This window comes from Sceloporus occidentalis, unplaced genomic scaffold, assembly GCF_023333645.1.
Source record: "Sceloporus occidentalis isolate IW3139 unplaced genomic scaffold, rSceOcc1.0.p SCAF_21, whole genome shotgun sequence".
NCBI classification, from domain to species: domain Eukaryota; kingdom Metazoa; phylum Chordata; class Lepidosauria; order Squamata; family Phrynosomatidae; genus Sceloporus; species Sceloporus occidentalis.
Window position 1 is genome coordinate 6,481,222 of NW_028317001.1, and position 13,880 is coordinate 6,495,101.

The following is a 13,880-nucleotide window of genomic DNA, read 5'->3' on the forward strand; positions in this document are numbered from 1 at the left end:
CCACCAGATGGCGCTCCAGGATAGAAGTTGGTAAGAAGCCAAAGAGCCTGCAGTGCCCTGAGTATCCACAAGAGGGCGGCGTTGTATTAGGAATGTTCTTTATTGATAAAATCGTTCTATAGGGACTAATGTGATTTTCCCATTGGCTCCCATTCCTGAGGGGGCGTGTCCTCCTTCCCTTTAACTGGACCTTCCTCCACTCCCATTGGCTGCCTATTCCCCCCCTCGGTTGCCCTGAAAGCAAAAGGGCCACCAGAAGGAAATGGGGGGGGGGGGGGGTTGCAGCGCTGCATCATGGGTAATTTGCAACCAGGGGGGTTTGCGGTGGTGAAACAGAGCAGAAGCAAAGCTGTATTTCACACCAGAACAATTCGGAGTGGAATTGGGAGCGATTTCTGTGCATTCGCTTGTTACCGATTTCACCAAAATGAGGGGTCACTTTGGAATCACTGCAATAGCCCCACAGACGGAGCCCCCATAGAAAGGAATCGCCTGTGATAACACTCACGTTGTCGTGTGAATTTGCATCATTGGACCTGCAGTGGCTTTGGATCTGAGCTGCAAAGAGCTGCAAAAACCACTGTGTGATAAACACAGTCTTTCAGATTTCACAAGGCTCTGTGGTTTTGGGAACAAGAAACTGATTATCATAATTCTTGTTGATAATAATAATAATAATAATAATAATAATAATAATATGCCATTCTCCCTCATAAAGGGACAACTGGAATTACACGTTTAAGACAATAAACTCTCTTTCCCTGGAGTTTGCACCCATTGCTTCGTCTCCCCGTCTCCTCCGCTGGGAGGAGGGAGAGCGTGGAATTCTGGGAAAAGCTGGCGGTTGGCTTGGAGCCTGAATAGGGTTCTAGAAGGCTGGTTGCTTTGACCGTTGGCTGCTTAGGAAGAAGAAGGGCTCCTTCTGGGTTTCCTTGGCAGAACAGGGAAGGTGGGTGCCTCAAGATGGCGATGGGGGACCCCCAAATTTGGTTCCTCTGTGAGACGGATGGCTGAAGGGAAGAGCCCCCATTTTGGATGGGGGTCTGGAGGGTCTTCTGTAGGGAGGCAGCTTTGGGGGCTGGAAGCAAGGAAGCCCCCCTCCTCCTCCCCTCTTCTCTGTCTGCCAGGCCTCCTCTCCTCTCTTGGGAGTCTCTGTGGGGCTCTGAGATTTTGGATAGGGATCCAAGAGAATCAAAGGGAGGCTGGGACCAAGGACTCCCTGGGACTCCAACCAATCAGGGCAAGGGATGGTGGGAGGGACTGAGACTCCAGCCAATCAGGGCCAGGGATGGTGGGAGGGACTGGGACTCCAGCCAATCAGGGCCAGGGATGGTGGGAGGGACTGAGACTCCAGCCAATCAGGGCCAGGGATGGTGGGAGGGACTGGGACTCCAGCCAATCAGGGCTAGGGATGTTGGGAGGGACTGGGACTCCAGCCAATCAGGGCCAGGGATGGTGGGAGGGACTGAGACTCCAGCCAATCAGGGCCAGGGATGGTGGGAGGGACTGGGACTCCAGCCAATCAGGGCTAGTGATGGTGGGAGGGACTGGGACTCCAGCCAATCAGGGCCAGGGATGGTGGAGGGAGGGGGGTTCCAGCCAATGGCAGCCACTCAGAGTGTCCTCAGGAGGAAATCATGTGTAAAATACATATCATAAAATTCCAGTTACAGTCATCGCAGGACAGTTATGCTGTTATGACCGGAACTAAACATATATACATTTATCATTATATATACATGCTGATGTTGACCAGAACGTGGGGGGTGTATACATGCGCAGGTGCATCCATGTACATGCATATCTACACACATATTTCTCCATGCATTTGCTTATGTTTAAATTGTATGCAAGTAGAAGAGTATATATAAATGTGTATATATATATATATACACACACACACACACACACACACATTTGTGTACACATGCAGACGTTCAGATATCTATGGGTATGTAGAGATGCCTCCACATATATACATATATGTATATACACAAACACACATCCATCTGTTGTTGTCCATTGTTCTGGTCCGTTGTTCCAGGTGATGCTGGAGAAGAGACCCTCCAGCAGAACCAAAGGCTGCAGGCGATGAGGAGAGGGTCTCCTTGCCCAATGCATTGCTCACCTGGAGGGCCAGCACCAGGAAGGTCAGTCCCCCCACCTTCACCAAGGCCCCATTCCCACTCCCTCATTTTGCCCTGGATAGAACTGGGCAGATCCAGGTGCCCCATATCGAATCTCCCCAGAAACTAGTTCCTACTACCCTTTGCCTCAATCGGCAGCAGGGAAGAGCCGGTTGTTTCCAAAAAGAAAGGGTCAATAGTCCGCTTTCAGAAAAACCGCGCTAAGAGGGAATTGCCCTGGATCTCTTGTGCAAGCCCCTGATCGAGTTGTGTTAAAATTGGTGTGAGTGTGAACTTCCAACTTTTAAATCGGTTTGGGAACCGGGGTAAAATGTAGTCTGAATGGCCCCTACATTTAAGGGTGAAGGGAGCATGAAACAACAAGCAAAGTCTAAACACTTCCTTTGACCATTGCAGCATTAGAGCGTGCCGTCACCCTCGAACTGTCAATGGCTCACCAGCAGCAAGGCCAGGAGAGCACAGAATGTGGCTATACAACTCGGTGTGTGGCGCTCCCCACAACAAGGATGTGTGTCTTTTTTATTTTCAAAAATGTTTATTACACTGAGATATTCCCATGATAGTATTTAAATGACCAAATATCGACCAAATATTAACTATTAATTTAATGGAATTTTATCGCCCTTTTCTCCAAATGTTTTAAGACAAGTCCATTCCATTTCTAAGTATCCTTTTGATTTCCCTCTTAGTAAGGCAGATACTATATCCATATTTCTAGCTTCATGTATCTTAATCAACTAATGTTTGACAGAAGGATTAACTGTAGATTTCCAAACTTGAGCAAATAAGATCCTTGCACATGAGACCATATATAAAACAATTCTGTTGTATTTTACTGACTTTATGTTGTGTGTCATGTTTAGTAAAAATAAATTTGGTTCAAAGGGAATACAGTGGAACCTCACCTTACACGGGGGATCCGTTCTGGATCCCTCTGCGTAAGGCGAATTCCGCCTATGCTCAAGCCTCATTGGAAACAATGGGGCTCATGCACGGTAGCGCGGTGGGGTGCAGGGCGCAACGGGCACGTGTGCCCATTCAATTGAATGGGACACGCCGCCCCTTCCGCCCCACGGCTTGAGCGCGTACGCTCAAGTCCGCATATGAGAAGGCCGCGTATGGGGAGGATGCACTGTATCTATATCAAGAATGTTTTGGATGCTTCCATGAATCCTTTGCCAGAATCCTTTAGCTTTAATGCATGTCCACTTCATATGAAAGAAGCTTCCTTTGGGTTCCCCACATTTCCAGCACTTAGTATTGCCAGCTTTGTATATCTGGTGGGTTTTTGGGGGGTTAGATACCACTTGAATAACATTTTGATATCATTTCCTTTATAGTTTTGACACAGAGTGAATTTATTTGTTCCTTTCCATGATTTTCCCCATTTCTCTACAGTTATAGTTTTATTTATATCACGTCCCCATCTTACCATTCTGTGTTTAATAATTTCATCTTCTAGATCGCTTTCTTTTAATAATTTATAATATTTGGATATGTGTTTACCTTTTTTGTCCATCATAATTTTATCTATTTCATTGTTATCCATCGTTAACTCAGGAGCTTTATTGTCTGCCTTAAAACGATTGTTTAATTGGTTGTATAAAAACCAATCCTTCATGTTTCCTTTTTCATTAAGTTCTTCCATAGATTTCATATTGTATTTTCCTTCTGGTGTTTTGTTTATTAAATCTCCGTATCTTAGCCATGGAGTATCTTTGTTCTTTGTTCTATTGTAATAGGCTTCTTGCAATGACACCCAAAATTGATGTCTCATTTTATACCATACTTTAAGCAATGATCTTCTTATAACATGATGGTTAAAAGTATTATTATCTTTTGGTTTTGTATACCACATATATGCATGTATACCAAGATTCAGGTTAGCTTTTTCTATATTCAATAAATTCTTGTTTTCTAATTTGAACCATTCTTCTAACCATTTGAGACAAGCTGCATAATAATAATACAGCTTAAAGTTTGGTATGTTACATTCCCCCTCTTGAAGCAAAGATCATTTACTAAGTCAACCATAACAGTTTTGACTCCGTATCCCATCCTGAAGCCTGTTTGAAATGGGTCCAGATAATCTGCTTCATCCAAGACCTCTTGTAGATGAAGATCAACTGCCCTCTCAATCATATTGTTTAGAAATGGGAGATGGGAGACTGGCCTGTAATTGTTCATGTCCAAGGGATCTAGGGAAGGCTTCTCCATAAACGGCCGTACCACAGCTTCTTTTAATCAAGATGGAAAATAGCCCTAACTAAGAGATGCATCTATGATATATCTCAGGTGATATATGAAGGGCAACGGTCGAGAGGGCAAGTTCTCCTCTTCTCACTTCCGAGGAGCTTGTCCACATCCTCAGTACTCACATTCAAATTGATCCAGTATGATCTTACTTATGGACACCTTACTTACAACCACTGCAATAATGCTGACGTCCAATTTGGCTCTTATCTGAGAGATATTATCTGTGAAATAGTCATTTAAAGCATCATAGTGAGCTGTAGAAGGCAAAGTTTTGTGCAAATTCACAACTTCTGTGCATCAAAGAGACCAGTGTGTTGAAACAGCAAAGAACTTTATTGAAAACACATATCAAAAATTCAGCGTTTAAGCCAGAAATACCAGAATATATTAAAACCCCAAACCTTAAATTCCACCCTCTTCCAAACCCCACCCACAATTCTCACCATCTATCCCCCACTATTAACCAGCCCCACTTTGCCATCCTTCTCACAGGCACAATCTCTCCCTGCCCCAGACATTTGAAGAAACTAGCTCCCTTTCTGTTACTACAGGTCCCCAACTTTCTTCAGCCAACATTCCACAAATTCCGAATGCTGTCATTGCTTTTCTAACTAGCTGCAACAAATCCCAGCCCCCCATCTAACTAATCTAAACCATGACCCATAATCCCCAGCCAAATTTGTAACTCAAAACAATTATCTATACTAGTAGCAATTAAAACCTAAACTTAACAAAACATAACTTTAAAACATAAACAGACGTATGGACAGAAAAACTCTACAAATAAATTCATAAGGGCTTTTAAACACCGCTGGATTGAAAAAATATCTTTGTATTCCATCATTACAAAAATAATGTTCATTCACTTCATGGATTTGTGTGGCTTCTCTCCTGTGTGGCCTCTCTGGTGTCTCAGGTGGGCTGACTTGTCAGAAAAACATTTCCCACAATGCTGGCATTTGTGAGGCTTCTCTCCTGTGTGGACTCTCTGGTGTGTCACTAGGTGTGACTTCTGAGAAAAACATTTCCTACAATGCTGGCATGTGTATGGCTTCTCTCCCTTGTGGATTCTCTGGTGTGTCAGTAGGTTTGACTGCTGAGAAAAAAACATTTCCCACAATGCTGGCATTTGTGAGGCTTCTCTCCTGTGTGGACTCTCTGATGTCTCAGGTGGGCTGACTTCTCAGAAAAACATTTCCTACAATGCTGGCATGTGTATGGCTTCTCTCCCTTGTGGATTCTCTGGTGTGTCAGTAGGTTTGACTTCCGAGAAAAACATTTCCCACAATGCTGGCATTTGTATGGCTTCTCTCCAGTGTGGACTCTCTGATGTCTCAGGTGGGCTGACTTGTCAGAAAAACATTTCCTACAATGCTGGCATGTGTATGGCTTCTCTCCCTTGTGGATTCTCTGGTGTGTCAGTAGATTTGACTTCCGAGAAAAACATTTCCCACAATGCTGGCATTTGTATGGCTTCTCTCCAGTGTGGACTCTCTGATGTCTCACTAGGTCTGACTTTGAAGAAAAACATTTCCCACAATGCTGGCATTTGTATGGCTTCTCTCCCTTGTGGACTCTCTGATGTGTCACTAGGCTTGACTTCCGAGAAAAACATTTTCCACAATGCTGGCATTTGTATGGCTTCTCTCCCTTGTGGATTATCTGGTGTGTCAGTAGGTTTGACTTCCGAGAAAAACATTTCCCACAATGCTGGCATTTGTATGGCTTCTCTCCAGTGTGGACTCTCTGATGTCTCAGGTGGGCTGACTTGTCAGAAAAACATTTCCCACAATGCTGGCATTTGTGAGGCTTCTCTCCTGTGTGGACTCCCTCATGTCTCACTAGGTGTGACTTTGAAGAAAAACATTTCCCACAATGCTGGCATTTGTGTGGCTTCTCTCCTGTGTGGACTCTCTGATGTGTCACTAGGCTTGACTTCCGAGAAAAACATTTTCCACAATGCTGGCATTTGTATGGCTTCTCTCCCTTGTGGATTATCTGGTGTGTCAGTAGGTTTGACTTCTGAGAAAAACATTTCCCACAATGCTGGCATTTGTATGGCTTCTCTCCAGTGTGGACTCCCTGATGTCTCACTAGGTGTGACGTTGAAGAAAAACATTTCCCACAGTGCTGGCATTTGTATGGCTTCTCTTCTGTGTGGACTCTTCGGTGCATGACAAGGACTGACTTGTAGGCAAAACATTTCCCACAATTTTGGCATTTATGTGACTTCTTTCTTGTGTGGACTCTCTCATGACTGACAACTTCTTCTGTAAAGGAGGACAATGACAGACAAGACTGAATCTCAGTGTTAAGAAAATAAAGTCTTACCCCAAGATTTAGCCCCACATTCACCCCTCCCTATGTGAGATTAAATTAACAAAGTTGGTGTGAGTGCCCTGAGCATAACCCTGTTCTGGATGACCCCAAATCCATATAATGATTGTATCCTTACTCATAGGACCTACCAAAGAAGAGCTTGAAGGGGAACTGCCATGAGGAAATCAGTAGAAGCAGATAGTCAGGCCATTGAAAAATATTCCATTAAATATATGTAAAACTATTTGAATTGAAAAGTGGCATCATTTCCTGTGAGACTGCCATAGAGTGTTGAGTCAGAGCACATGGCATGATGCAAGCTAACTGCAGAGGAGGCTTCATGCTGTGTGGCACCAGGAGAGGACTCTGGAGTTCTGTGAGCTTTCAGGCCTGGTATAGTTGGGATGAATCCCGAGGCCACTGTTGCCTCAATCTCTCCTTTGAGGTAAGTATGAAATTCCCCTAAAAGCATAGCACTTGCGAGTATCCTCCCCAGACTCCAGCATTTAGAGTGACAAAGGGCTTCTGGAATCAACCACAGAGCTAAGCAAGCTCAGGTTGGAAAATAAACATTATAGAAAAATTTAATTTTTGTGTTGCCCTTTCCTCTCTTCATAGACATTGCTCATAATTGCTAAATGGAACCCTTAATATGTATGAAACCAGGGGCCTGATTTAAAGTTCATTTCTTAAATTCAGTGCTCTACATGGGGCTAACGTCTGTACCAAGTTCGGAAGCTTCAGTTAGTTCAAAATGCGGCAGACAGATCGGTCACCAGAACATCTAGATCAGACCATATGACACCAGTTCTAAAATCTCTACATTGGCTGCCAATTAGCTTCCGGGCGCAATACAAAGTGTTGGTTATTACCTTTAAGGCCCTACATGGCTTGGGCCTGAGCTACTTGAGAGAATGCCTCTCCCTACAAAATCTGCCCCACAATCTCAGAACATCTGGGAAGAATCTATTAGATTACCCAAAGGTAAGGCTAAGAACAATTTCTCAGAGAGTGTACACAGTCATGGCCCCCAAGTGATGGAAAAACTTTCTGGAGGACATCCGTCTTATCACCACCTTGGATGCTTTCAAGAAAGCAGTTAAGATGGATCTCTTCCGGCAGGCTTACCCACCCGACCTCTTGTAAAGAATTTAATGAAAAATTCCACTTCTGAATGCAATTGTGCATTTTGAACAATGTTTTTATTTGTCCCAAATTGAGTTTAAGCAACTTGGTTTTTTTCTGTGTGCAAATTGGATGCTATTGTTGTTTTGTGGCTATTTTACGGTTGTAATACCGCCTCGCTATTTCAAGAGAGGCAGGTAAATAATAGTAATAATAATAATTTTTATTATTATGATCTGTGAGGTTGGTGGCTGCCTCCCAATCTCCAAGGCCCCTCTCCTGGCCCTTCCCAGAGGTCCCTTCCTCTCCGCACAGAGCTAGGCAATCCTGGCTTTGCTCCTGCCTTCCCCTCCTGGATCCCAGACGCCTAAAATCATAGAGTTGCAAGAGACCTCAAGGGCCATCCAGTCCAACCCCATTCTGCCATGCAGGAATCAAAGTATCCCCGACAGACGGCCATCCAGCCTCTGTTTAAAGACGTCTAAGGAAGGAGACTCCACCAAAATCTCAGAAGGAGTTTGTTCCATTGTTGAACCACCCTTACTGTTAGGAAGTTCATCCTAATGTTTAGGTGGAATCTCTTTTCTTGCAGTTTGCATCCATTGTTCTGTGCTCTAGTGTCTGGAGCAGCAGAAAACAAGCTTGACATTCCTTCAAATATTTAAACAAGGCTATCATATCACCCCTTAGCCTTCTCTTCTCCAGGCTAAACATCCCAAGTTAGCTAAATCGTTCCTCATAGGGCATGGTTTCCAAATCCTGCACCATTTTAGTCGCCCTCCTTTGACACACTTCAGTTTCTCAATGTCCTTCTTTACTTGTGGTTCCCAGAACTGACACAGTATTCCAGGTGAGGCCTGACCAAAGCAGAATAATGTGGCACTATTACTTCCCTTGATTCTAGACACTATACTTCTACTGATGCAGCCTAAAATTGCATTGGCCTTGTTAGCTCCCACATCGCATTGTTGACTCATGTTCAACTTGTGGTCTACTTGGACTCCTAGATATTTTTCACACGTAGTTTCATTCAGCCAGGTGTCCCCCAGCCTATATCTGTGCAATTCATTTTTCCGCCCTAAGCCTGATCCCTTTCCCTTTCTCCCTCCGCTCTCCAACCTTCCTTCTTGCCCATCTGCACTGCTTCAGCATCTCACCTTCACCATCTCTTTCCTGCCTTTCTGTTTTTCACATTCCCTCCTTCTCTCTATCACATACACACACCCATTTATGTGATGCATGAAAGGGACACTTTGAGGCTCATTTGTTGACAAAGGCAGTATAATCAAAATACAAATAACTCATTGGGAAAGGCAGAGCAAGGGGGCTGGGACCTTGACTCCAATTCTGGTGAGGGTCAAGCACCAGGTAGCAGTCTTAAAACAGCCTTAAGACATCTCTAAGAGAGGGATGGGCTACTGTTGGGGATTGAGGGGGTCACATTGGCCCCCATGGGCTTTCGGGGACAACTGCACATTGTATTGCCTTAAAATAGCAATAATGTTTTGCCCCTTAGTATCTCATTGCATCTCTTTCGGGAAGTGGAGGCCATTTTGACACTGTTGGGCCTTCTCTGAGCCATTGCAGGGCCAAGGGAGGTATTTCCCCCGAAAAGCCTCTCCAGCACCTGAAAAGGCTGGAAGAAGGCCAAAAAGGTAGGAAACATACTCAGAGATATGCTGAGTACCATTTCGGGGATAAATGCACAAAATCCTAGAACTGGTGTGATATCTGGGGGTGGAATTAAAAAGTCCTTTGCTTGCACCAAAAGATTTATTGAGAAACTCAGGCAGAAGCATCCATTAACATGTCTAAGCATCTCTGAAGCGTCAAAACCTTTTCCCTCCATCGTTAACTACCTTCTCACGCCCCCCTTTCCTCCCCCTTCAGCCCCTAAACAGCCTGGCTGCCAAAGTACCTCTTTCCTTCTTCTTCCACCGTTCACATACGCCTTTCTCTCCTGGGGCATGTCTGCCACCCAAAGCTCACAAACCAGTCAGTTAAGAGCCTCCACAACTGCTTCCTTTCCCCAAGCCATTCTAGGCCCCAATATCCGTACCAACTACTTAAAACTACTAGCATTTAAAATACTAACAATCCCCTGTAAAAACCAATACCATTATGAATGAAGCACAGAAGATGATTCTGACAATTGGCAGTTTACAATGTTACAGACAGGCCAAAATAAAGCTGCTTCGAGTCACGTTGGAGGTATGGGATTTCAATGATGCATGAGTCTTAAGAGCATGCCTTTGGTGTGGCGTTTGGACTCTTAGGATGCATGCATCATTGAAATACCATACCTCCAAAGTGACTCGAAGCAGCTTTATTTTGGCCTGTCTGTAACAGGCCACTTATAAAGTGGAGAGCAATAGTGCCTCACTAAACTACAAATTCAAATATTCTACAGGATGTTGCTATCACAATTAAACTACGCTTGAAAGGGATCTAGGACTCCTAGTAGACCACAAGTTCAATATGGGCCAACAGTGTGATGCGGCAGCTAAAAATGCCAATTTGATTCTAGCCTGCATCAATTCGAGTATAGTTTCTAGATCAAGGGAAGTAATAGTGCCACTCTATTCTGCTTTGGTCAGGCCTTACTTGGAATAATCCTGTGTCCAGTTCTGGGTCCCACAATTCAAAAAAGATGTTGACAAGTTGGAACATGCCCAGAGGAGGGCAACCAAAATGGTGAAGGATCTGGAAACCATCAAGCCCTATAAGGAGGGCTTAGAGAGCTGGGTATGTTTACCCTGGAGAAAAGAAAATTAACAGCGGATACGATATCCATGTTTAAATATTGGAAAGGGTCGTATTGAGGATGGAGAAAGCTTGCTTTCTGCTGCGACAGAGAAAAAGAGACACCACGATGGATGCAAGCAAGAGAGAAAGAGGTTCCACCTAAACATTAGCAGGAACCTTGGGACAGTAAGAGCTCTTCGACAGTGCAATATACTCCCTTACAGTTTCGTGGAGTCCTCTTCTTTGGCATTATTTAAACAGAGGCTGGATGGTGCCTGGAATGCGTATTCCTGCATAGCAGAAGTGGGTTGAACTGGATGGACCTTGCGGTCTATTCCAACTCTGTGATTCTATAATGCTAGTGGATTCTGGTTCCTTACCCACAGAGGCCACATTCTCATAATTCTCCATCATCACATAATTGTACATAAGTCTCTGCTTCTTCGTCAACAGTTTCCATTCGTCCTCAGTGAAATATACTGCCACATCCGCAAAGGTCACCTGCAACTGAAAATAGCCCTCATCCAGAGAGTGACTAAGCAAAAGGGGAGGAAAGCAAAGGGTGCATCCAAATATTATTTGATCGCTTTAGAATTCAGTCCAGGAAATAAACTTTAAATTCTGTCAGCAAGAAAATAGTTACTGCCTTTGAGATCCAGTTTGTCTTGAATCTTTTCAATATAATTTGCAATATAATACATAATATAATTTAGGCCATGGCTGGGATATTGAAGATGCATTAGGATACTGACTATCCCAACACATACAATACATTTTGCCACTAAAGAATTATGGTGCATTTAGACATTTCTTGCCACATTTAAGAGGCAAACTTCATTTTTAATAACAGTTCTGAGGAACACTCTGGGCTTGAGGGCCACTGGGCCCACCCCATATTTAGATCCAGAGATGTTCTCCCATAGCCCCCAACATTTCAGAGATTGGAAAATCAAGACACATGTGGATAAGCAACCCAGAAGGCAGTGAAGATGGCCAAAGTTGTTTATGAGGAAGATCACACAATCTAGGAAGGGAACAGCAGTTTGCTTTTGCTTCAGCCTCCTAGGAAGGGCCATATCCTGTCTCCTTCTATCCTCTTCTCTCCCCACTTTTGAGTTGATGGGCTGCAAACTCAATTGCCCTCAGGAACTGAAGTGAACTGAGAAGAGAAAAGTAGGAGGAAAGCCCCTGAAAAGGTGGGGTCACAGAGGAGTAACCAGGACTGTCTCTGCCAAACTCCGACAGTATGTGATTTGCTTCTTTTCATAAATTGGCCCAGCACTGACACAGATGAAGCTAATAAGATAGTGACTCACCAAAGAGCTGTTGTAATTCAGCAGCCTCTTTCTGTTGGAGCCCTGCTCCCTCCGCTTGTCCTCTGTGTCGGCCATCAGGAGGGCAGGGGTCCTGGTGGTCCTGCACTTGGCCACTTCCAGCAAGAGAGGCCCCAAAGCCGTGTATAAGGAGGCCGAGATGAAGTTCCTGAGAAAAGGGACCAGGATTAGGATTGACTTGGCAAGAAACCCTGCAGCACTCAAAGACACAGAGAACAGCATCCTGCTGGTGACATACGCAGGTGACATATGCCATCTTTGGGCCGATGCAGAGGTGGATGTCCCCTTCCTCCCTCTGCACCAAACAAAGCCCCCTGGACCTAGCATAGATTCACTGCAGCTCCCCTAAACAACAGATACTCCATGCCTTCTTAGAGTGGTGGGGGATTAGGGGATCGGGAATTGGAGAGGGGCCTGGTTATGTCCCTGTAGTTTGATGTGAAATGAGTGCATCATAAATAAATAAATCATCTGCTGAAGCCTTCAGAGGTCCCCAGTGCTTTAACCCAGCATTAGTCCCTTTCCCAAGAAGGTTGCATCCGTACTAAAGAAATAAAGCACTTTCACACTGCTTTAACCACTCAGTGCTATGGAATCATGGGACTTTACCTTTGGGACACTAAGGCAGGTTACAGTCTGCCGCTTTGCGGCGGTCTGCCGCTGCCGCCGCTTGCTCCGTAAGAGAGCCGCAGTAGCCACACCGCATGGAGAAAAAAAGAAGCTCCAAAATGGAGCTTCTTTCTGTGGCACTCTAATGACGTCATGAGGCACTAATGTCGCACTCGCGACGTCATTAGCGCCGCGTGACGTGCGGACGCACAGCGTCCGTTACATCAATATGGCGGCGGCCGGGTGGAATGGCCATCGCCATATTGTACGTATGGAATACGTACTAGGGTTAAGGGGTGCAGAAGCACCGCCCCTTCCTAACCCTAATACGTATTCTATACGTATTTTTTGGCGGTCTGTAACCCACCTTAGCCTTCTCTACCAGAGAGCTCTCCTGCCAAAACAAATTTCAGATCTCAGAATTCCATAGGATGGAGCCAGAAGAGTTAACACACTTTAAAACTGGATTATTTCTGTAGTGCAGATATAGCCTGAATCGACTGTAAAAGGGTAGAAGCACCAAAGTCTTGTTTTTACCCTCCTAATAATGGTTTTCCTTTAAGAAAAATAAGTAGTTTGTTTTAGTCTCTAATCCTTATTCTTCCTGTTGTTGTTTGTTTCTATGTTTGTTTGTTTCATTCGTGGTAATATGAGTTATTCTGGACTGTCTCCTTCCTTCTTGCCTGAAAATCTATTAATAAGGAAACTGGGGAGACTGTTAAAACCTCCCAAAGGAGTCACTTTTGGCCTTGTTTGGGGGGACTAGCCTCCTCTTAGAAGCCAAAGCCCAATGTTTGTGAAAAAGAAGAATAAGGCTTGTATTAAAACTATCCTCCCCATTTCTGATCCCCTTTAAAACCCATGTTCCCCAGAAGGAGCAGAGCTGTGTAATAAGAAAACCCTCTCAGAAAAGAGACACAAAAGACACACAAAGGGACACACTTCCTTCCTTTTGGCCCAAGGAGCCTGGCCTCCTTCTGACTCTGGAGCCCCAGGAGAGAAAGAGAAGCCTCTGTTCAACTGAGGCCTCAGAGAAAGTTCCGGAACATTATTCCCCACAGTCACAAGCAGCAAAAATGGCCACCAGAACACAAAATGGCCGCCAGAACAGAAAACTGCCACTGGAACGTAAAATGGCTGCCAGAACACAAAATCGCAGCTGAAACACAAAATGGCAGCTTCCGCCTGAGCGCTTGGCAGTTGTCAGTTTCAGGCCTTCAGGGAGAGAGAGATAGACTGAGGGAAAAGTGGAAGGAGGTCCTGGAGGGAGGGGGCCTTGGGAGATAGAGAGCCTTCCTGAGATATTTGTTGTTCGCTTCGTAACAAAGGGGTTTCCGGCCCCATA

General features: G+C 44.7%; 1 protein-coding gene and 1 pseudogene across 1 annotated transcript in view; one reads left to right on the forward strand and one right to left on the reverse strand.

Annotated features, from left to right (window-relative positions):
• The window catches only part of LOC149301496 (uncharacterized), a 303,670-nt gene that overhangs the window by 130,309 nt on the left and 159,481 nt on the right, over positions 1–13,880 (forward strand). The window lies entirely within an intron of this gene.
• Positions 1–13,880, reverse strand: part of LOC149301499 (uncharacterized) — a 65,361-nt pseudogene that overhangs the window by 17,651 nt on the left and 33,830 nt on the right.